The following is a 24,085-nucleotide window of genomic DNA, read 5'->3' as shown; positions in this document are numbered from 1 at the left end:
CAAGGTGCTGCTTGCATATGACTTTCAAAATTCTCACTACAACTCTAGAGGTAGATCTTACTATTATACCCATTTTACAGATGAGGAAGTCAAGGAATAGCGTGCTTAAATCCATTAACCAAGATTCCATAGTTGGATAAATGGCAGAGTGGAGATTCAAACCCAGAAAGCCCAGTTTACAAAATCGGTACCCTTAACCATTGAGGCATGCGGTTAAATAGTCAGACAAGAACTAAAAGGAGATGGGAAATGGAAGGTAGAAAAGGCACAGGATCAAGGTGAACAGTTAAAAACAGCAAATTTAGAGTGTCAGTTGGTTCAGAAACTTAAAGGCATCATTGTGAACTGTTCATGTTGTCAACTTAACAAGTATATTAAGGTCTTATTTATAAATGAGCAGGTAAGCTTACAAGCCAATTTACAAGCAAGTTGCAAAAACGAGATAACTATAACCGAGGGACCAGCCTGCGTGCTAAATCGGGTCGGACTCTGTGCAACCCTATAGATGACAGCATGCCAGATTATTGGAGTGGGTTGCCATTCCTAGGGATCGAACCTGCGTTTCTTATGTTCCTGCATTAGCAGGCAGGTTCTCTACCACTAGTGCCACCTGGGAAGCCTATAACTAGGGGTCCCGCCTTTCACGTCTTTTACCACATAAGTGTCGGGGATCTCCCAATGATGCAATCTGCGTGCCAGGGTCGTCGATAGGCAATAAACATGGACGTGAAGGGGTTAATGCCGGAGTTTGGGGGTGGAACAAGCGGAAGCGAAGAGGATTGTGGGAGCTCCGTTGTACGTCGCCCCAGGGCATCCGGGAAATATGCAGTGCTCTTCTCTATTATGACCGACTCTAAGTAAGGGCCACCGGCTAACTGAGTCTGGCCACTGCCGGCGCAGCTTCTCTCCGAGGCTGGAAAGCCGGGGCCGTCGGCCGGCACCAGGAGAGTAGAGGAAGCGGAAGTTTGTAACATTTGTTTTGGGCCGAAGGCGTAGGCACGTCCTGGCCTCCAGTCGCGCTGGAACGGGGAACTGAAGTGAAAGGGGGTGAGGAGTCGGGGGAACTGACAGCCTGACGGACCCGGCGGCGAGAAGTGATGACAACGGTGTCGGAAGAGGGTATGTAGTTATATTGTGTAGGTGAAGAGTGTGTGAATCTTCTTTGTAGTGTTTGGGGATAGGGGAGGTGGTGAACAGATGAATGGACGGTAAAATCAGCAGAGTGAAAAAACATTTTGTTGACGGGGCACCAGTACATAACGAATTGTACCTAGATGGGATGATTTTATTGGAGTGATTTTATTGAGCCCTTGGTTTCAGATTCTACTTTGGACGGGTTGACTCCCTTTTAACAAATTACCAAGCACTTGCGCTGTTTTGGGTACTGCACTGGATGCTCTGTATGAGGAAAAGAATTAATCTTTTCCTCGACAATTACAGTTAACGATACAAGGAGATAAAGTGTTTTGAAAACCTATAGGGGACCACAAACGCTCCAGAGGGTGCCATCTGGAATGATCTTTGATGTGATGATTTGCATATATTTTAAAGATAAAATAAACAGGGCAAAACTATGTGCAGTTTTCTCCAAGTACGTTCCCTTCCTGGTTAGCTCAGCTATCTGGAGGACTGAGTAGCGCTTAAGGCCCAAACTCGTTTATACCTGGTAAGAGCATTTGTCCATCACAGTGGCACTTCCAGGACCCTTGCTGGAGAGTCAGTCTTACCAGAGAGCAAGACCTCCCTTTACATGCATATCCTGCAAGCTCTGGGTAGGACTGTAATGGCAGAACTCGAGGGCTCTCTGGTCTAAGCATTTGAAACACTTCCATGCCAGCTCTTTGGTTTTCTAGCAAACTCAGTTCACAGCTGGGAAATGTAGATTTACCTGAAATTCTAAGCAATCTTTTAAAACTTTTGAATCATCATACCTGCTGCTTTGTTTGCCAGAGAAACAGCAGTATAGCAGACAGTCCAAGTCAGTGGTTCTCAAACTTTCCTGTGCATCAGAATCAGCTGGAGGACTTGGTAAAGCTCAGATTGCTGGATTCCACCACAGAGTTGCTGATTCAGTGGGTCTGGCATTGGCCCCCAAATTTACATTTCCTACAAGTTCCCAGGAGATGCTGATACTGCTCGTTTTGGGAGCACACTTAGAGAAGTACTAGTCTAAACAGAACTGAGATTAGCAACCAGAAAGGACATCTCTAGGGGAGAGAAAGCATATTCCTAAAGGTTAAACAAGTCTGAATTAAGCCATGGCAGATGTGAAATAAAACCCGTTGTGTTTTGGGTGTTCATTTGTCTGTTTTGAATGGATGAACAAAGATGAATCTTCTGAACTAAACTAAGTAAGATTTGCATCAGTTTTTTTTTCACTCATAGGGATCAGAGTTCTTTAAATCATTTAAAGAACAGAATAGTTATTTTCTTTTCAGATCCCTTTCTGAGTTATATTCAAATAGGTAGTTATTTGTGCTCCTCAGGTGGCTCTAGTGATAAAGAATTCGCCTGCCAGTGCAGGAGACATAAGAGATATGGGTTCAAACACTGGGTTGGGAAGATTCTCTGAAGGAGGGCATGGCAATCCATTCCAGTGTTCTTACCTGGAGAATCCCAGGGACAGAGGAGCCTGGTGGGTTACAGTCCATGGAGTCACAAAGAGTCAGACATTGACTTAAGTTACTTAGCACACAGGCACACACACAGCTAGTTATTTATAGAACTCACACCCCCACTTGTGTCATCACCAAAAAATTGAGGTGTTCTAACTTTTGGTAATTATGTTTGAAGTTAAAAAATGAAAGGACAGTGGGACAATCTAATAAACACAAAAATAGTTGTATAAGGAGCCAGAATTGAGACAGTGTGATAAGTAGTTTATTTTTTATTTTTTCACCCTCAGTGAAATCCCTCCCTCTTCAGAAGAAATAATCAGTTTATTCACTCTAGAGCACAAAGGGAACCAGAAACCTTACTGTGCCAGAGATTAACATGAAACCTTCCTTTATAGATTGACCTAAACAGCCTACTGGAGGGTTGCTGTTGTTGTTTAGTCACTAAGTTATGTCCAATTCTTTTGTGACCTCATGGACTATAGCCTACCAGGCTCCTCTGTTCATGGGATTCTCCAGGCAAGACTACTGGAGTGAGTTGCCGTTTCCTTCTCCAGGGGATCTTCGTCATTAGGGATGGAACCCAGGTCTCCTGCATTGGCAGGTAGATGCTTTAGTGTCACCAGGGAATGGCAGTCCCTAGTTCTGCCTACCCTCCAAACTCTCCCATGAGCCTGAAAAAGATCAGGACACATTTTCAGAAATGTCACTCATTCTAGACCTGTTAGTGTTGGCTCCTAAATCTCTCCCCAGGCCAGTTATGAAGCAAAACAAAACCTCAAGACCAATCATGCAGACACACATAAAATGCACACAAAAAAGTCCAGATAAACTGGCTTAGGTCTACTGTGAGCATTTTCAGTGACCAGCAAGATGCTAGGATGACTAGTGACCTGGATGTTTCAGAAGTCTGAAGGTCTTCCATTACAAGGGAATCAGCAGGACACTGTAGGGGTAGGAAAAAGTTTTCCTCTACTGTCTCAAGCTCCCTGGCTGGGTTTGAAAATTAAACTGACAGAGACAGATTAACAAGAGAGAAGCATACAAATGTATTTAATGTAAGTTTTACATGACATGGGAGCCGTCACAGGGAAATAAAGACTCATAGAAACAGAGTTCAGTATTTTATGCTGGCTTCCCAGGTGACATGACAAACAACAAAATTTTATGCTAGGTTTGACAAAGAGTGAGAAATCATGGAGAAATAAGACAAATTAAGGAGTACAAGGGAAGTGTAGTAAACTGGGGGAGACTTAGCAAGTCCTGTTTGTTAGGATTTTCTCTGTATCCCTTTGTATTTGGAGAGGAAGATTCTCCTCTCCTCTGGATATAAGGAGGGAACCTCTCACATGAGGGTTTTATGACCTGTTTCAGGAGAGAGGAAGGGCGAAGAGGTCAGGTGACCTTGTTTCTGCCATCTACTCAAACTCCTTCAGCTTTAAAATATTCAGTATGCCATGGCGCCGTATGTTGGGGTAGCATGTTCTGAACCCCATCAGTAATCACACACATGACTTGAATATCAATTAAATTTCACATATGGTTAGTGAATTGTACACTGACTCCTCCGCTCCTCACCAGTCCTCATCTCTGCTAATTCGCACTTAGTATTATAGACAGTATAGTTTTCAATGGAATGTGAGTGGATAAAAAGGAATAAAAGAAACCTGTGTTAGTTTGAACTATGCATCACTGTGTCCTAAGCGATTCCTAAGTAGGAATGATTTAATTTTGTTGCTCGAACACTCAGTAGCTTATGGATCCTGAGAGCAGACCGATGGATGCTAAAGAGAATTTGTGGCCAGGTGTGTCAGAGCAGCAAACACATGATCACTCCTGCATTCAGATTCAGACAAGATTTCTTCTAATCTAGATTTCCTGCTTGTTACAGCTGATTCCCTAAACAAGTTTAATTTTTATTTTTGGCTGTGCTGGTTCTTCGTTGTGACATGTGGGCTTCTCTAGTTGCAGCATGCAGGCTTAGTTGCCTTATGGCATGTGGGATCCTAGTTCCCCGAACAAGGGTAAAACCCATGTCCCCTGCATTGGGAGGCAGATTCTTAACCACTGGACTGCCAGGAAGTCCCTAACTTTAAATCAGTATGTATCTCTAACCTGAAGTGGAGTGAGGTTTTAAGTCTGGCACTTAACCACAAGGCTATGGATGTCATTGTTTTCTTTGGAATGCGTTTTTCTGAGGATGAGAATTCTTACATCAAGTGAATGAGAACTATAAAGTAGAGGGGAGAAGGGTAATTATCATAGTTAATGTCATGTTGTTTCTTTGAAAAATAAGATTAGAGAAAAAACAGAAGAGGAAGAGGAGACACAAATATATTCTAGAATCTGGAATCTGCAACTGATGAGCCAGTTGCTGGGTGTATAACTTACTGCTTTTCCCACAGTAGAGGCCTAAACAACCATGTGCCTGCAGCCAGGTTGCCTTTAGATCCTGTGACCTTTTGGAGACAGGAGAGTTATTGCTACTACGTATCATGATGACTTTTCTGTACTTGATAATATGATGAAGAAACCCTGATAACCTACTCATATATATATATATATATATATATATATATATATATATATATATATATACACACACACACACATATACATATATATAGTATCTATGGGAGCATTTTAATAGCTTTCAGAGATCCAAAGAACTCATATAATTGTCTTCCAAAACTGCATGTAAAAGTCTTACTGAAAGCTGGAGATCAGAAGATCAGAAATGGCCTTGCCAGAAATGTGTTTTCTAATTTCAAGGTCCTTAGAGGAGTCACCAGTGTGCTGCAGCTGAAGACCACCAGGAACATGCCTGTGGTTGAACAAGTCGGTTGCTTACTTAGTGAGTCGAGGCAGAATGCGCACAATGGGGAGCTGGTGGAATATCTCAGAGGGTGTTAGGACTTATTATAGGATTTGGACTTGTATTAGGTGATTGGGGGCAGAATTTAAAGAAGTGAGGCTTCGTTCTTAATTGCATTCTGTTAGGAAGCAACAGACTATACATAGGGATGATCCCATGATTGGGTATCTTCAGTTCAGTTCAGTTCAGTCGCTCAGTCGTGTCCGACTCTTTGTGACCCCATGAATCGCAGCACGCCAGACCTCCCTGTCCATCAAAAACTCCTGGAGTTTACCCAAACTCAATGTCCATCGAGTCAGTGATGCCATCCAGCCATCTCATCCTCTGTCGTCCCCTTCTCCTCCTGCCCCCAATCCTTCCCAGCATCAGGGTCTTTTCCAATGAGTCAACTCTTCTGCCAAACTCCAAAGTATTGAAGTTTCAGCTTCAACATCAGTCCTTCTAATGAACACCCAGGGCTGATCTCCTCTAGGATGGACTGGTTGGTTCTCCTTGCAGTCCAAAGGACTCTCAAGAGTCTTCTCCAACACCACAGTTCAAAAGCATCAATTCTTCGGCGCTCAGCTTTCTTCACAGTCCAACTCTCACATCCATACATGACTACTGGAAAAACCATAGCCTTGACTAGACGGACCTTTGTTGGCAAAGTAATGTCTCTGCTTTTTAATATGCTATCTAGGTTGGGTATCTTAATTAATCTTATCTAGGAGAATAGACTAGAAGGAGGCTAATTGGTAAAGTAGCAGCTATTAGCCAGGATAGGATGTTTTGGCTGTTTTGTGGTTTGATCAAAGTTGGCATTTTGTCTCTTTTCAGACATGGATGCAATAGTCTTGATTTTGTCACAGAGTGACATTGTTTGATGTTTATGGTCTGTGAAATTGGTTACGTTACACTCATCAGGAGAACACCAAGACTTAGCTGAGGGCGAGGACAGCTCCCATATGTCAGTGGCTGCTTTTCTCCTCAGAATTATTAGTGCCAAGTCCAGCAGCCTATAGGAGACCAAACTGCCTTTCTGCCAGGAGCTGTATATAGCAGAGAAATGGTTAGATGTGTTGAATAGGAAAGATTGACGGCTGGGTGTAGATGAAAGCATCTAGTTACCCTCTATCAAAACTTAGGAGGCTCGGTGAGAAATAGCAGTCTTCTAAGGTGGTTTTCCTAAAAAAAAAAATCATCAGAGTATACTTCAGCAAGATAAGTGGATGGGAGGGAAAACATTGTCTTTTTCAGAGATGGCCAGAACAGTATGTCTCATCCCATGCTCTCTTCTATAATGTGACCTTGCCACTCTTCCATTGAGAAGTAGGGTTAACGTCCCCTCCTGCTTTAAATCTGGACAGACTTCTATTGTCTAAATCAACAGAATAGGAAGAAATGAGACTCTGTGACTTCTGAGGCCATAAGAGGCAGCATGGCTTGTGACTTATCTTCAGGGACATTGACCTTTAGAGTCCTGAACTGCCACGTAAGAAGTCTGACTTCCCTGAGGCTGCCTTGTTTTGAGGAAGCCTAAGCCTATGGTGAGGCCACCTACAGGTCCTCTGGTCAACAGCCTCAGCTGACGTCCCAGCTAATAGCAAACATCAACCAAAATACCAGAGAATGAAGACACCTCTAGATGATTAGAGTCCCCCAGCTGCTGCATCCTTCCCAGCTGAGACTCCAGACATCATGGAGTAGAGAAGCAAGACATCCCTGCCATATCCTGAGTTCCCAAACAGAATCTGAGAGCAAATTAAAATGATCATTTTGCACCACTAAATTTTGGATTGGTTTATCACAAAGCAACAATAACACAAACATGGATAGAAATGTTGGTTAACACCCAAGGAATGGAGTGAAAGGAGCAAGGAAGGCAAGTAATTGTAAGAGGGAAAACAGGCTAGTGACAAAACATTTTGCTTTGCAGTTGCTGCTGTTGCTGCTGGGCTCTTTGATTCCAGAGACCTCAGAGTGGACAGAAGATGGAAGAGTTCCATTTTAAATGAAACTTCTGTAGATAATTGCATCTCTTTTTAAAATAAGATCTGGAACTATTTAGTTATTTCTTTAATTGAACATCTTGATTAAAACTAACAGAAGTATGTGGAGATTATTTTTTTTCCCTAAGGAAACAAATAGTAACATTGATTACCAGTACTTTGTAACCATGGGCTTCCCTGGTGGCTCAGTCCCTAAAGAATCTGCCTGCAATGCAGAAGACGTGGGTTCAATCCCTGGGTTGGGAAGATCCCCTGGAGAAGGAAGTGGCAACCCACTCCAGTATATTTCCTGGGAAATCCCATGGACAGAGGAGCCTGGCGGGCTTCAGTCCATGGGGTCACACAGAGTCAGACACGACTGAGCAACTAAAACACCACCACTTAGTAACCAGAGGATGAGAGATGCTGGTCTCCTCTGTATCACTGCATGGGGTTGGAGGAAACCAGTGTTATTTCCAATGACATGTGTAGATGTTTTAGTCTTTTAATCTGACATAATATGGTTCACTTTTAAAGCTTCCATATTTGTCTGTATTTTATACCCACTGCATAAGTCATTTAATCTGTAAGTTAGAAGTCCTAGTATTTTGTTGGAATTGTGTAATTGGTGAGCCCTCAATGATGTTGGTTGTAAATGTTGAGTAAAACCATCAACTGACCTCATGGTTATGGGTCGAGAGCAGAATGTCTCAGTCTCTTGGTTCCTTGTAAAAATGCATGTGAATTTGGTGTTTGACTCTTTCAATGTGTTCCAGCCACACTGAACGCCCTTACTGCAACCTTGATCATCCATCTACAACTACTTGTTCTGCTTACTCCCTCTGTACATTCTTCCTTGAAAACTATCCCTATCTGTTCACACATATCCCAATCTTTTGTAATACTAAAGGCCCAAGTCAGTGCCACTTGTTTGGAAACCTAGATCTCGTGTTCTCTTGGTCACCTTTCCCTGTTTCACTTTTCTATTGCCTTCAGTTTTGCAATATAGTTATCTGGAACTGTGTCTGACCTTCCTGCTAGTCTGTGAGCCCGTGGAAAACAGAATCTATATTAGATTGATTTAGGAGTTCCCCACAACTCCAAGATGGATGTTTTGTTCATCTTTAGGACTACAGAGAGGACACCTGAGCCTGGACATGCTAATGAAGATCATACATCTAATTTGTAGGGGAGCTAGGGCCAGAACCCAGGTTTCCTAATTCACAGCTTGATGTTCTCTACTAGATGAAGAAGGAAAAGGGGGGAGAGGAAAAGAGGGACGAAGTAGTAAGCTTCATGAGCACAAACCTTTGTATCTGTTTCATTCACTGCTGCATCCCCACTGCATAGAACAGTGCCTGGCACATAGTGCACACTCAAAAAATATTTACTGAAATAATAAGTGATTGGGGTAAATAGGCATTCAGGTACAGGGATGATGTACAGTGACCTTAGGGGGCATAGGTATTGTTTAGTTATCACAAGTTCTTTTTTTTTAGTTGTTAATAATATTTTAATGAAACAAAACAAAAAGAAAGAAAGTAGATTTTTAAAACAGCAAACAGGACACTGATAGAATTACTGGACATGACATTAAGAAGTTCTTATCTCATGGGTTGTCCTGATGCAGGAACGAAGAAACAGAAAGCCCCAAAAATCCAGCTTTTCCTGCACTGGTATTTTTCCACTACTTTCTCGTACCACTTATTTTTCCCTGGTAGCAATTCTAAAGACTGTCAGACAGCTCCCACTGAGCTCTTTCATCAGAGTTCTGATAAAAGAAAAATATGATGTACTGGGCACAAAATGTCATTTTATGTAAAAACCTTCTTGGGAAAGTTAGTATTTCTTTAAAAGAAAACAAAGGCATAGTTCATTACTAATGGCTGCCTTTTATTGGCCTTGCCGGGGGCATCCTAATGGGACAATGTGGCTGGAATCTAGAGTTGCCCAAGAGGTCCTGCTCTCTCAGTAGAGATGACCCCATAGGTGTGGCTGAAAAACAAGAAAGAGGATGGATAAAACCACATACCTTTTAGTCCCCTGTACTTGCTGGCCTGTGGTCATCATCCTGGTAACTCCTACCTCAAATCTCACTAAAGAAAATCCCCTGCTGTCCCCTCCCAATCTGATTTCTTCCTCCTTGTCTTTGCTTATTGTGTTCTGAAAAAGGTATATTTTCCTTAGCTCTATTCCAATCTTTCTTCTTCTTAATTCTCACCCCCAGGGCGAAAGTGATTTTGTACAAATTTATATAGGAAAATCATCTCCTTATCTGTGATACCTGAAAGTACAGTTTCTAAGATTTAAAATCTAAGGCAGGGATTTCCCTGGTGGTCCAGTGGCTAAGACTCCATGCTCTCAATGCAGAGGGCCTGGGTTCGATCCCTGGTCAGGAGACTATTAATAGATCCCACATGCCACAACCAAGAGTCGACATGCCACAACTAAAGATCCTGTGTGCCACAGCTAAGACCCGGCACAGCCAAATAAATGAATTAATTAAAATAAAATTTTAAAGTGACTAAAATCCGGGGTGGAGGGAGTGAGACTAGAAAATGCACTTTGGCCTCAGTCTAGTCCAAAGCCACATGGTTTATAAGAACCCTCCATCTGAGGAGTTAAGGGTGCTTGCTCAGATGAATAGCACAGCCTCTGGGGGAAGACTGCCTGTGTTGCAGTTTGGACTCCATGCTCTGTAGGCTTTGGTGACTCTGGGCAAGTTATTCAACCTGTCTGTGCTGTAGTTTTCTTATCTGTGAAATAGAGCTGTGTTAGGGGGATTTGCAGAGTTAATATAGGTGAAGCACGTAGGATGGTGCCTGGCAAACACTAAGTGCTATTTATTTATTTTTAAATATTAGAGTATAGTTGATTTGCAATGTTGTGTTGGTTTTGGGTGTACAGCAAAGTGATTCAGTTATACATATACATATATCCATTCTTTTTCAGATTCTTTTCCTGTATAGATTATTACAGATTATTGAGTACGGTTCCCTGTGCTATACAGGAGGTCCTTGTTGATTATCTATTTTATATATAGTAGTGTGTATATGTTAATGCCAAACTCCTAATTTATCCCTCCCCCACCTTTCTCCTCTGGTAACCATAAGTATGTTTTTGAAGTCTGTGAATCGGTTTTGTTTTGAGTTGTTTTGTTTTGGCCACACTGTGTGGCATGCAGGACCTTAGTTCCCTGACTGGGGATCAAACCTGTGTCCCCTGCAGTGGAAGCACAGAGTCCTCACCACTAGACCACCAGGGAATTCCCCTGTTTCTGTTCTGAAATAAGTTCTTTTGTATCATTTTTTTTAGATTCCACATATTAGTGATATCATATGATATGTCTTTCTCTTTCTGATGTATTTCACTACACAGTATGATAATCTATAGATTCATCCATGTTTAAAAAGTAAGTGCTGTTTAAATGTTAGGTGTTATATCTGTCATTATTATTAAAGTTATTAAAATAGACTTTTGTGTGTATGTGCCATCAGGAGCTTAAGGGAAGATATAAGTGGCACCCCACATGTAATAAATAAGTGTTGAAAGTGAAAGTGTTGTGTAGCTCAGTTGTGTCCAACTCTTTGTGACCCCATGGACTGTAGTCCACAGGCTCCCCTGTCCATGGGATTTTCCAGGCAAGAATACTGGAGTGTGTTGCCATTTCCTTCTCCAGGGGATCTTCCCCACTCAGGGTTCGAACCCAGGTCTCCTGCATTGCAGGCAGATAGATGTTAGAGAAGCGAAAAATGCTGAACAGACCTAAAGAATTAAGAAATTATATCTAAGGGTGTTTTCAGGAGTTTTAATCTTTTACTAAAAACAAATCTCAGTTACAAGCCATTGCTTGTAATTTTGGAGTTATTCAAGACATAGTTGCCTAATCTAGGACTGGGAAGATTGACACCTGTGTTTTCCTCTAGTTTTATAATTTAATCTCTTACATTTAGGCCTTTGATCAATTTGGAGTTACTTTTTACATACAACATGAAGTGGGAGTCGAACTTCATTCTTTTGCATGTTAATATCTAGTTGTTCCAGCACCATCTGTTGAAAAGGCTATTCTTTCTTGTTGAGTGGCCTTGGCACCCTTGTTGAAAATCAATCGCTGTAAAAGTCTGAGTTTATTTCTGGACTTTCAGTTCTATCCCTCTGATCTCTCTGTTTATCCTCCCCCAGTACCAGTCTTAATTACTACAGCTTTGGGGTATTTTTTGAAATCATGAACTGTGAGTCCTCTTCTTTTTATCTTTCCAAGATTGCTTTGGTTGTTTTGGACCCTTTGAATTTTCATGTGATTTTAGGATCATCTTATCCGTTTCTGCAAGACAGCTAGAATTTTGATAGGGATTGCAGTGAATCTGTAGAAAAATTTGTGGAGTATTGCCATATTAACAATATTAGGTCTTCTGATCAGTGGGCACAGGATTCTTTATATTTGGGTCACAAAGAGTCAGGCATGACTGAGAGACTTTCCCTTTCATACTTTCATATATATACAAGTCTTGCACATCTTTTGTTAAGTGAAGTCAGTCGTGTCCATCTCTTTGCGACTCCATGGACGATACAGTCCATGGACCAGCTGAGCCACCAGGGAAGCTCAAAAATAGTGAAGTGAGTAGCCTGTCCATTCTCCAGCAGATCTTCCTGACCCAGGAATCAAACTGGGGTTTCCTGCATTGCAGGCAGATTCTTTACCAGCTGAACTACCAGGGAAGCCCCTTTATTAAATTAGTTCCTAAGTAATTTTTATGCTATTATAAATGGAATTGTTTTATTAATTTCCTGTTTGGTGTTTGTTGCTAGTGCAGTTGATTTTTGTATGTTTACCTGAAACCTTGCTTATTTTATTAGTTATAATTGTATTTTTTCCTTTGGATTTTATGTGTAAAAGATCAGTTCAGTTCAGTTGCTCAGTTGTGTCTGACTCTTTGTGACCCCATTAATCGCAGCACGCCAGGCCTCCCTGTCCATCACCAACTCCAAGAGTCTACCCAAACCCATGTCCATCGAGTCGGTAATGCCATCCAGCCATCTCATCCCCTGTGGTCCCCTTCTCCTCCTGCCCCAAATCCTTCCCAGCATCAGGGTCTTTTCCAATGAGTCAACTCTTCGCATGAGGTGGCCAAAGAATTGAAGTTTCAGCTTCAACATCAGTCCTTCCAATGAACATCCAGGACTGATCTCCTTTAGGATGGACTGGTTGGATCTCCTTGCAGTCCAAGGGACTCTCAAGAGTCTTATCCAACACCACAGTTCAAAAGCATCAATTCTTTGGTGCTCAGCTTTCTTCACCGTCCAACTCTCACATCCATACATGACTACTGGAAAAACCATAGGCTTGACTAGACGGACCTTAGTTGGCAAAGTAATGTCTCTGCTTTTAAATATGCTATCTAGGTTGGTCATAACTTTCCTTCCAAGGAGTAAGTGTCTTCTAATTTCATCGCTGCAGTCACCATCTGCAGTGATTTTGGAGCCCCAAAAAATAAAGTCTGACACTGTTTCCACTGTTTCCCCATCTATTTCCCATGAAGTGATGGGACCAGATGCCATGATCTTAGTTTTCTGAATGTTGAGCTTTAAGCAAACTTTTTCACTCTCCTCTTTCACTTTCCTCAAGAGGCTCTTTAGTTCTTCGCTTTCTGCCATAAGGGTGGTATCATCTGCATATCTGAGGTTATTGATATTTCTCCTGACACTCTTGATTCCAGCTTGTGCTTCCTCCAGCCCAGTGTTTCTCATGATGTACTCTGCATATAAGTTAAATAAGCAGGGTGACAATATACAGCCTTGACGTACTCCTTTTCCTATTTGGAACCAGTCTGTTGTTCCATGTCCAGTTCTAACTGTTGCTTCCTGCCCTGCATACAGGTTTCTCAAGAGACAGGTCAGATGGTCTGATATTCCCATCTTTTTCAGAATTTTCCACAGTTTATTGTGATCCACACAGTCAAAGGCTTTGGCATAGTCAATAAAGCAGAAATAGATGTTTTTCTGGAACTCTCTTGCTTTTTCGATGATCCAGCGGATGTTAGCAATTTGATCTCTGGTTCCTCTGCCTTTTCTAAAACCAGCTTGAACATCTGGAAGTTCACGGTTCATGTATTGCTGAAGCCTGGCTTGGAGAATTTTAAGCATTACTTTACTAACGTGTGAGATGAGTGCAGTTGTGCGGTAGTTCGAGCATTCTTTGGCATTGCCTTTCTTTGGGATTGGAATGAAAACAGAGCTTTTCCAGTCCTGTGGCCACTGCTGAGTTTTCCATGTTTGCTGGCATATTGAGTGCAGCACTTTCACAGCATCATCTTTGAGGATTTGAAATAGCTCAACTGGAATTCCATCACCTCCACTAGTTTTGTTCATAGTGATGCTTTCTAAGGCCCACTGGACTTCACATTCCGGGATGTCTGACTCTAGGTGAGTGATCACACCATCGTGATTATCTGGGTCATGAAGATCTTCTTTGTACAGTTCTTCTGTGTATTCTTGCCACCTCTTCTTAATATCTTCTGCTTCTGTTAGGTCCATACCATTTCTGTCCTTTATCGAGCCCATCTTTGCATGAAATGTTCCTTTGGTATGTCTAATTTTCTTGAAGAGATCTCTAGTCTTTCCCATTCTGTTGTTTTCCTCTATTTCTTTGCATTGATCGTTGAGGAAGGCTTTCTTATCTCTCCTTGCTGTTCTTTGGAACTCTGCATTCAGATGGGAATATCTTTCCGGTTCTCCTTTGCTTTTCGCTTCTCTTCTTTTCCCAGCTATTTGTAAGGCCTCCTCAGACAGCCATTTTGCTTTTTTGCATTTCTTTTCCTTGGGGATGGTCTTGATCCCTGTCTCCTGTACAATATCACGAACCTCTATCCATAGTTCATCATGGACAGATGAACTATAGATCACGCCCCCTATAAATACTTCTTCTTTTCCAACATAGATGTTTTTTAAATTTTTTTCTCCCTTCATTGCCCTGGCTAGAACCTCCAACACAGTGTGAAATAGAAGTGGCAAGGATGGAAATCCTTGTCTTGTCTCTGGTTTTATGATGTGTCTAGGTGTGATTTTCTTTGAGTTTATCTTGGAATTTATTGAGCTTCACAGATGTATAGATTCATGTTTTTCATCAATTTTGGAGAATTTCATGCATGTTTTCTTCAAATATACTTTTTGTCCCTTTCTCTTTCTCTCCTTCTGGGACTCATTATGTGTATGTTGGTATGCTCATAGGTCTCTGAAGCTCTGTGAATTTTTCTTCATTCTTTTTTCTTTCTGTTCCTCACTCTGGTCAATCTCAATTGACCTGTGTTCAATTTTGATGATTCTTTTTTCTGCCGGCTCAAATCTGCCATTAAACTCATCCAATAAATATTTATTATATATTTCAACTCCAGAATTTCTATTTGGGTCTTTTTAAAATAATTTGTCTCTTTATTGGTATGACCTAAATCAAATCCCCTACGATTATACAGTGGAAGTGACAAATAGCTTTAAGGGACTAGATCTGATAGAGTGCCTGATGAATTATGGACAGAGGTTCATGACATTGTACAGGAGACAGGGATTAGGACCATCCCCAAGAAAAAGAAATGCAAGAAAGCAAAATGGCTGTCTGAGGAGGCCTTACAAATAGATGTGAAAAAAAGAGAAGCGAAAAGCAAAGGAGAACCAGAAAGATATGCCCATCTGAATGCAGAGTTCCAAAGAATAGCAAGGAGAAATAAGAAAGCCTTCCTTAGCGATCAATGCAAAGAAACAGAGGAAAACAACAGAATGGGAAAGACTAGAGATCTCTTCAAGAAAATTAGACATACCAAGGGAGCATTTCATGCAAAGATGGGCTCGATAAAGGACAGAAACTGTATGGACCTAACAGAAGCAGAAGATATTAAGAAGAGGTGGCACGAATACACAGAAGAACTGTACAAAGAAGATCTTTATGACCCAGATAATCACGATGGTGTGATCACTCACCTAGAGTCAGACATCCTGCAATGTGAAGTCAAGTGGGCCTTGACTTCAAGGAAGCATCACTATGAACAAAGCTAGTGGAGGTCATGGAATTCCAGTTGAGCTATTTCAAATCTTCAGAGATGATGCTGTGAAAGTGCTGCTCTCAATATGCCAGCAAATTGGGAAAACTTAGCAGTGGCCACAGAACTGGAAAAGCTCAGTTTTCATTCCAATGCCAAAGAATGCTCAAACTACCACCACACAATTGCACTCATCTTACACACTAGTAAAGTAATGCTCAAGATTCTCCAAGCCAGGCTTCAGCAATACGTGAACCGTGAACTTCCAGATGTTCAAGCTGGTTTTAGAAAAGGCAGAGGAACCAGAGATCAAATTGCCAACATCCGCTGGATCATCGAAAAAGCAAGAGAGTTCCAGAAAAACATCTATTTCTGCTTTATTCATTATGCCAAAGCCATTGACTGTGTGGATCACAATAAACTGTGGAAAATTCTGAAAGAGATGGAAATACCAGACCATCTGACCTGTCTCTTGAGAAACCTGTATGCAGGTCAGGAAGCAACAGTTAGAACTGGACATGGAACAACAGACTGGTTCCAAATAGGAAAAGGAGTACATCAAGGCTGCATATTGTCACCCTGCTTATTTAACTTATATGCAGAGTACATCATGAGAAACGCTGGGCTGGAAGAAACACAGGATGGAATCAAGATTGCCAGGAGAAATATCAATAACCTTAGATATGCAGATGACACCACCCTTATGGCAGAAAGTGAAGGAGAACTAAAGAGCTTCTTGATGAAAGTGAAAGAGGAGAGTGAAAAAGTTGGCTTAAAGCTCAACATTTAGAAAACTAAGATCATGGCATCTGGTTACATTACTTCATGGCAAATAGATGGGGAAACAGTGGCTGACTTTATTTTGGGGGGCTCCAAAATCACTGCAGATAGTGACTGCAGCCATGAAATTAAAAGATGCTTGCTCCTTGGAAGAAAAGCTATGGTCAACCTAATATGGTCAACAGCATATTAAAAATCAGAGACATTACTTTGCCAACAAAGGTCTGTCTAGTCAAAGCTATGGTTTTTCCAGTGGTCATGTATGGATGTGAGAGTTGGACTATAAAGAAAGCTGAGCCCTGAAGAATTGATGCTTTTGAACTGTGGTGTTGGAGAAGACTCTGGAGAGTCTCTTGGACTGCAAGGAGATCCAACCAGTCTATCCCAAAGGAAATCAGTCCTGAATATTCATTGGAAGGACTGATCCTTAAGCTGAAACTCCAATACTTTGGCCACCTGACGCGAAGAACTGATTCATTGCAAAAGACCCTGATGCTGGGAAAGATTGAAGGCAGGCGGAGAAGGGGTTGGACAGAGAATGAGATGGTTGGATGGCATCACTGACTTGGTGGGCATGAGTTTGAGTAAGCTCCAGGGGTTGATGATGGACAGGGAAGCCTGGCGTGCTGCGGTCCATGGGGTCACAAAGAGTCGTACTGAGCAACTGAACTGAACTTAATTCTCTAAATTCTGTTTTTCCTGTTGTGTGTAGCCACTGAAGTCTTGCCCAGTTACATCACTAAGCTTGTAGCTTAGTTGTCAGCTAAAATTGGTGGGAGGTTTTCTACAGTGTCTTGAACCAATAACCCTCCCACTTACTACAGACCAGCTCTGCATGTATTGTGGTACACTCTCAGTGCTCTGGTAAAGTGAAAGTGAAAGTGTTAATTACTGAGTCATGTCTGACTCTTTGTGACTCTGTGGAGTATAGTCTGCTAGGGTCCTCTATCCATGGGACTCTCTAGGCAAGAGTACTGGAGTGGGTTGCTATTCCCTTCTCCAGGGGATCATCCCAACCCAGGGATTAAACACAGGTATCCTTCTTTGCAGGCAGATTCTTTATCATCTGAGCCACTAGGGAATCCCCCCAGCGCTCTGGTAAGCAGTTCACAATTCTGTCTTAGCTTTCACTTCATGTTTTCACAGACTCAAGGTTAGCCAAGAGGTGAGAGATGGGAGCCTTCTATGTCTTTCTTGGGCATGTACACAGCCCTTAACATGTGTGACTTTTAGATCCTTAGGAATGTATTGTGGCTTTTCAAAGACCTTTTTGGATATCTCATTCCCCAAATCTTAAGTTTTTTGATCAGTCTCTTATTTTCCCACCAGGTGGTGCTAGTGAAAAGAACACGCCTGCTAATGCAGGAGGCATAAGAGACGTGGATTCAATCCCTGGGTCAGGAAGATTCCCTGGAGGAGGGCATGGCAACCCACTCCAGTGTTCTTGCCTGGATAATCCCCTGGACAGAGGAGCCTGGTGGGCAATGGTCCATAGTGTTTGTTGCAAAGAGTCAGACACAACTGAAGTGACTTAGCACATTTATCCCAACAGGTATCATGGTTTAGGCAGCTGTGATGTTAAATAATTGCCACTGAAACTGTTTCGCAAATGCCCCCATAGATTGAGCTTTTCCCACTATCTTACGTCCTGCTGAGTCATGTTAAATAACTGTAAGCCATGGGAAGGTGGCTTTTTCATTGGCAGCTGACAGATCAAATAGTGATAGTGCTTTGAGGATGGGAGTTTTTCAGGCTGTTCTGAGACAGTGAAGCATCTGCCTGCAATGCAGGAGACCTAGGTTCGATTCCTGAGTTGGGAAGATCCCCTGGAGAAGGAAATGGCAAACCACTCCAGTATTTTTGTCTGGAAAATCCCATGGATGGAGGAGCCTGGTAGGTTACAGTCCTTGGGGTCACAGAGTCTGACATGACTAAGCGACTTCACTTCACTTCACTCACTCTGCCCCCACCAGTGACTGTTAGGCTACTGGCTTTCATGGCCTTTTACCATGGATGTGAAACTGCTAATTTTCAAGACTACCACTGGTCACGAGAGAGGGGGATTGAAATAGGGCAAGTTAAAAGACCTCAAAGATCAGTGTTCTTAACAAGACTCAGTAGTTTTCTTTCTTTCTTTCTTTCTTTTTTTCAGCCACACCTCACAGCTTGAGGGATCTTAGTTCCCTGACCAGAGTTTGAACCAGCACGTTCAGCAGTGAAAGCACAGAGTCCTAACCACCAGAATTCCCAAGACTCAGTAGTTTTCTTGAATAAATGCTCCTCAGATTGGTGTCTGCAAACTTTTGAATTATTTCCAGAGTTCAGAAACGATTTTTAACACTTTTTGCAAGTGTTCGCATTGCTGTTTTGCAAAAGTGGATTTCCAGAGGTTCCTACCATGCCATTCTGAAAGCTCCTACTCATAGATTTTTATTCTTTTTAGGGTACAATCAGATCTCCATCTAAGGAAGTGTTAGTCACTCAGTTATGTATGACTCTTTGCGACCCCATGGACTGTAGCCCACCAGGCTTCTCTGTCCATGGGATTTCCCAGGCAAGAATTCTGGAGTGGGTTAGCATTTCTTTCTCCAAGGGATCTTCCTGACCCAGGGATCGGACCCAGGGATTGAACCTGGGTCTCCTGCATTGCAGGCATATTCTTTACCATCTGAGCCACCAGGAAAGCCTTATCTCCATGTAAAATAACAATCTTATGTGGATGTTTGTGTCAGAACTTCTTAGCAGTAGACAAGATTTGGACGAACAGTGACAGTGCTGAAGATGGCCTCTTCCTGTGTCTTGAGAACTCTAAAAGTCTGTTCTGGACTGAGGCTGGGCTGTGATCATGAGCAGGCCAGTGGGTGAAAACTATGGGTAGCCAGAGGAGCTAATGTCTTTTCTCCAACTAAGTCATTTCATTCTATGTTCATAGGCACCTGAAAACCTGGAGGTATATTTGAGCCAAACTTCTCCACAGATGGGCCACCAATTCCCCTTTACTGTTCTCCATATTCTCCAGAAAGTTTATTGGACATGGACCATTCCTTTAGAAGGAATTTGGGAGAGAATGATGTTAAAAGGGGGGAAACAAATGCTTATTGAATGAACCAATGAGTAGTGGGCTGGAGAAATCAGGGAAGGCTTCCTGCAGGAGGCATGGGTTTGATTTTATCCTGCAAGAATTGGTGCATGTTGGTTAGTTGAAAAAATGTGTGGTGAGTAGGAAAGCAGTTAAATTTAATGTAACCAACTGAAATATCTAATTAATTCCCCTTACTGAGCCACTGTAGGAATATACCTCAGGCTTATCCCTGGGGGAATGCCAGAGACTAGGTGATGATTAAAAAAAAAAAAAATAAGGAGGGAGGCAGTATGTCCTAGTGGTTAGGAATTCAGTTCCTGATGTTAGACTGCTTAAGTTCAAGTCCCAGCCTTTCTACTTATCTGCTTATTAGCTCGGAGAAGACAATGGCACCCCACTCCAGTACTCTTGCCTGGAAAATCCCATGGACAGAGGAGCCTGGTAGGCTGCAGTCCATGGGGTCGCGAAGAGTTGGACACGACTGAGTGACTTCACTTTGACTTTTCACTCTCGTGCATTGGAGAAGGAAATGGCAACCCACTCCAGTATTCTTGCCTGGAGAATCCCAGGGACGGAGGAGCCTGGTGGGCTGCCATCTATGGGGTCGCACAGAGTCGGACACGACTGAAGCAACTTAGCAGCAGCAGCAGCAGCTTATTAGCTATGTGATCCTGGACAATTTAATCTCTCTGGCCCTATTATCTTTATCTGTGTATATTTTTTCTTACAGTTTTGAGATACAATTGCAATAAAGTTTAAGGTATACAGTATGATATGATTTATGTATATCATGAAGTGATTATTGCAATGTTTAGTGAACATCCATCATCTCATAGGTACAGAATTAAATTTAAAAAAAAAGCAATTTTCCTTGTGATGAGAATACTTAGGATTTACTCTCTTAACAACTTTCATATGTAACATACAGCAGTAATAATTGTATTTATCATGTTGTACATATAACCCTAAGGCAGGCAGATTTTTAAAAATATTTATTTGGCTGCACTCGGTCTTATTAATAGTTGCAGCATGCAAGATCTTCAGTCTTTGTTGTGGCATGAAGGATCTTTTGATTGCAGCATGTGGGAGCTTTAGTTTCAGAATGAGAACTCTCAGTTGTGGCATGTGGGATCTAGTTCCCTGACTAGGGATCAAACCCTGCATTGGGAGCATGGAGTCTTAGCCACTGGACCACCAGAGAAGTCCCTAGATTTTTCATCTGAGTCCAGCCACAAATCCAGATGCCAAACGCACAAATCTGGAAACCATGTAGGTAGTGTCAGAAGTGAAATTGTTTTTAAATGCTTCCTGCAATTCCTTTATTTATTTCTGTTCAGTTCATCTTTAGAATTTGGTAGCATATTATTGAAAATGCCAGCATGTTTCCATTACATTAAGAAGAATTACATTTTTTGTTTATATTTGAGAGACAGAACATTAAACAGAGAACACTCTCTTTGGGGCCGAGGGTGGAAGACTGCAATAAAGGCAGGGATCCCACAGAGAACCCCTAAGAACTAGATGAGATTCAGAGGGATGAAATCAAGTCCTGAATCTGTGTAACTTCTTAGGAGAAGATTCTACTACCTGAGCTTTTCTAACTCCTTGGGTTTCAAAGGTCCAAGGTTTTTATTTATTTGATCATCAAGCAGGCATTGGGGAGGGTGGAGGCCCAGTAGTATTTTAGGGGGTTTGGGGGGATTTTTTTGGCCACACTGTGTGGCATATAAGATCTTAGTTCCCCAACCAGGGATTGAACCTGTGCTCCCTGCAGTAAAGTTCAGAGTCCTAACCATTGGACCATCAAGAAGTCCCCAGTAGTTATTTTTTTTAATTTTATTTGTTTATTTATTTTTGGCTGTGCTGGGTCTTCACTGCTGTTCGGGCTTTCTCTTGTGGCGAGTGGGGGCTACTCTCTGGTTGTAGTGCACTGGTTTCTCATTGCGGTGGCATCTCTCCATGCAGAGCACAGGCTCTAGGGTGCTCTGCCTTCAGTAGTTGCAGCACTCAGGCTCACTAGTTCCAGCTCGTGGGCTCTAGAGCACAGACTCAATAGTTGTGGCACACAGGCTTAGTTGCACCGTGGCTTGTGCGATCTTCTCAACGCAGGGATAGAACTCATGTCTTCTGCATTGGCAGGTGGATTTTTTACCACCGAGCCACCAGGGCAGCCCTCCAGTTGTATTTTTCTTTAACTAAAACATGGGCTCTGGTCCCAGGTCAGGGTTGAATCTGAGCCCCTAACATTTCCTAGCTCTGTGACCTTGGGCAATTTGCCTAACCTTTCTGTGCCTCTGTGGGATAATATCTGTCTCATAGAATTACTGTAAAAGTTATATGTGTAGTTAAAAAATAGAAAATAAACTAATAAAAAAAAAGTTATACGTGTATATAGAGGACTTAGCTAAGTGCCTGGCATATAGTAAATGTTCAACAAATGTTAAACAAAGCTAATTTTATAGTGGGTGGAAAGGTGAGTATTTTAAAATTTATATATTTATTTATTTTTGGCTGTACTGGGTCTTCGGAGAAGGCAGTGGCAACCCACTCCAGTACCCTTGCCTGGAAAATCCCACGGACGGAGGAGCCTGGTAGGCTGCAGTCCATGGGATCGCGAAGAGTCAGACACGACTGAGCTTTCACTTTCATGCATTGGAGAAGGAAATGGCAACCCACTCCAGTATTCTTGCCTGGAGAATCCCAGGTACAGAGGAGCCTGGTGGGCTGCTGTCTATGGGGTCGCACAGAGTTGGACACGACTGACGTGACTTAGCAGCAGCAGTACTGGGTCTTCGTTGCTGCATGCGAATTTTCTCTAGTTTTGGAGAGCAGAGCTTACTCTTCGTTGTGGCGCATGGACTTCTCATTGCAGTGGCTTCTCTTGTTGCAGAGCACGGGCTCTAGGGTGCAGAGACTTCAGTAGTTGTGGCTCCAGAGCTCTAGAGTGCAGTCTCAATTGTAGTGCCAGGGCTTAGTTGCCCCATGGTACTTGGGATCTTCCTGGACCAGAGATCGAACCAGTGTCCTCTGTGTTTCAAGGTGGATTCTTAACCACTGGACTACCAGGGAAGCCTGGAAGGTGAGTTTTTTAATTCTGTGTTTACACATTTAACTGTTTAAATACTGAATTAGTTTTGTTCACTTTTGTGTCTCCCATGCCTTAAACAAATTTGTTGGGTGAATGAATGCCTGCTGGTAAACGATCCTAATACAGCGAGAAGTGCTGTAACAGAGATAGAATACAAGGCACTTTTCAGTACATGAGGGATAGGATATGTTATGCTTAACTCTGAGCAGTTCAGGGAACATTTGGTTGAGGGGGCTGTTCCCTTCTAGAATTTTCAGTGCAGTCAGATCTGAGTCAACTGCATCCCGGAACTAGGTAAAGCGATGCTATGGAGCCACCAGGTGGCACTACTACACAGGGATTCAATCAGCAGAGGAGCCCTTTCGAGCCAAGAGTTCATGTTTCTGACAGTTTTTCTCTCCTCTCCACAGAAACTCAAGCTATGACTTCTTCTCTCTTGTTCTGCTGGTTTTGGAGCACTGCCATTCCTACCCAAGGCTCAGTTCAGTTCAGTCACTCAGTCGTGTCTGATTCTTTGCGACCCCATAGACTGCAGCACACCAGGCTTCCCTGTCCATCACCAATTCCTGGAGCTTGCTCAAACTCATGTCCAAACCCAAGGCTACTTGGGAGCCATCTGATGCTTAAGCTACTCTGTCTTTATCAGGCAGGAGGAGAGAGAGACATTGCTGAGTATATTTCCAGTTCTTTGCGGTTTGGACTTCTGACTCCCACACCACTGCCTTGTTTCTCCTGCTCTGCCCTGGATGAAAGTAAAAGAGTAATGGGAGAATCAAAACTACCCTTTTTGGAAACAGCAGACACTATATCAGAAATGTTATATAGTCACATTGTTGAATGGCAACAGAACCCTGAGAGATTAATTTTGTCATTTATTTTGTCCGTTATCTTGCTTCAGCAGTTATTAACATAGGTGCTGCCAGTCTTATTTCTGTGATACCCCCCACCCAACACCACTGAATTATTTTCAGGCAAATCCCAGATAATTTGTCATTGCATAATTTCATTTTTAAATGCTTTCTTACATTTCTCTAAAAAATAAGGGCTTTTAAACATCACAGTATCATTATAGCACTTTGAAAAACCCCCAAGAAATAATACCCTAATATTATCAAATATATACCTACTGTTCAAATTTACCTAGATGTCTCATTTTAAAAACTGCATTAGGTTAATTCAAATCAGGATTCTAACAAGAGTTCATACATTTAATTCATTTGATATGTGAGCTATGAGCCATTTTACATAGAGGGAAACTGAGGATCAAGAGATCATCTGTTGAGTATTCAAAAACAATTCTCTATTGAATCAGACCTGGTACCAGATGTTGGGGATGGAAAGATAAGAAAGACCTAAGTCTCTGCTTCAAGGAACTCAGTCTTATGCTCCTGTGATGCTTGGTGAATATATCTATCACAAGACTTAATATGTTATTAGTGTGTGGTTTTATCTCTGTTACCAGATAAGTGGCAGAAGGCAGGGGCCAGTTTGTGGTCAACATTGTATTCTTAATACCAAGCATAGTCCCTGGTACATAAGTAGGTGTTTAACAACTATGGGGAAAGGAATAATTTTGTCAGAGTAGGCAGGGGGAACCAGTGAAGAGTTTCAGGCAGGGCAGCAGCATGTTAAGGCTATCACTGTAGGT

The 24,085-nt window shown here is 42.2% G+C and overlaps 1 long non-coding RNA gene across 1 annotated transcript in view; it reads left to right on the top strand.

Annotated features, from left to right (window-relative positions):
• The first annotated feature begins 1,074 nt into the window (after window positions 1–1,074).
• Window positions 1,075–24,085, top strand: part of LOC145536702 (uncharacterized) — a 35,904-nt gene continuing 12,893 nt past the window's right edge. The window contains exons 1-2 of the long non-coding RNA XR_014075967.1: window positions 1,075–1,119; window positions 22,240–22,428. This is a non-coding gene — a long non-coding RNA (uncharacterized LOC145536702). The remainder of the gene's footprint in view (window positions 1,120–22,239; window positions 22,429–24,085) is intronic.

Source organism: Giraffa tippelskirchi, chromosome X, assembly GCF_054371585.1.
Source record: "Giraffa tippelskirchi isolate mGirTip1 chromosome X, T2T-mGirTip1v1.2.pri, whole genome shotgun sequence".
NCBI classification, from domain to species: Eukaryota; Metazoa; Chordata; class Mammalia; order Artiodactyla; family Giraffidae; genus Giraffa; species Giraffa tippelskirchi.
This window is presented reverse-complemented; position numbering and strand designations above follow the sequence as displayed.